The sequence below is a fragment of the Rutidosis leptorrhynchoides genome, chromosome 4, assembly GCF_046630445.1.
Source record: "Rutidosis leptorrhynchoides isolate AG116_Rl617_1_P2 chromosome 4, CSIRO_AGI_Rlap_v1, whole genome shotgun sequence".
In the NCBI taxonomy this organism is placed as follows: domain Eukaryota; kingdom Viridiplantae; phylum Streptophyta; class Magnoliopsida; order Asterales; family Asteraceae; genus Rutidosis; species Rutidosis leptorrhynchoides.
The window spans coordinates 542,735,139-542,736,152 of record NC_092336.1 but is presented as its reverse complement, the minus strand read 5'-3'; positions in this window follow the sequence as shown (position 1 = coordinate 542,736,152).

Here is a 1,014-nt window from a genome sequence, read left to right as displayed (position 1 = left end):
ATTGTGTGGTGATGTGAAGGATACGTACGTGGCCATGAGAAACCTTTTCACGAACAAAGTGAATATCAAGCTCAATATGTTTGGTCTGTTGATGTTAAACAGGATTGCCGGATAAGCAAATGACACTGACATTGTCACAGAAGATGAGGATGGCTTTCTTGATAGGACAAGAGAGCTCGAGAAAAAGATTTTTTATCCAGCATGATTCGGCAACAACATTTGTGACCCCCGGTATTCAACTTCGACACTAAATCGAGATCCCGTGGGTTTTTGTTTCGAGGACCAAGAAATTAAGGTGTCACCTAAATATACACAATATCCCGATGTGGAACGTCTGGTGACCGAGAAACCTGCCCAATCTGCATCTGTATAAGATATAAGAGAAAGTGATGATGACTTCGAAATATAAAGGCCAAGTGACAAAATACCCTGAAAGGTAGCGTATAATACGCTTAAGTGCGAGTATATGTGAGTCATGAGGTGTACGCATGTGTAAGCACACTTGTTGAACAACATATGAGATATATGGGCGCGTGAAGGTGAGATATTGAAGGGAACCTGCAAGACTTCGATAGAAGGTGGGATCGTGATAAGGTTTTTCCCGTGGAGCCACTTTGTTTGCCATGAGTGTCAGCATGTGTGACTGCCGGGTTACATGTTACCATGCATGCTCATTGAATTATGTCACGAGCATATGCTGTCTAATTTACTAATAAACCTTGAGAATCACGTGATACCGAAATATCAAGAAACAAGCTAAGTGGACCCAGGTCTTTCATGGCGAATTCAGCAGCAAGTTCAGACTATAGAGCATCACGAAGAGCATTAGAAGTGGTAACTAAAATAATGTCGTCCACGTAAAGTAATAAATAAGCAATATGTTCCCCGTGTTTGTATACGAAAAGTGAGTGATCACATTTGCTACGAAAGAATCCAAGTGTGTAAACATAATCTGCAAATCTTTGGTACCATACTCGAGGCGCCTGTTTTAAACCATATAAATAGCGCTTAAGT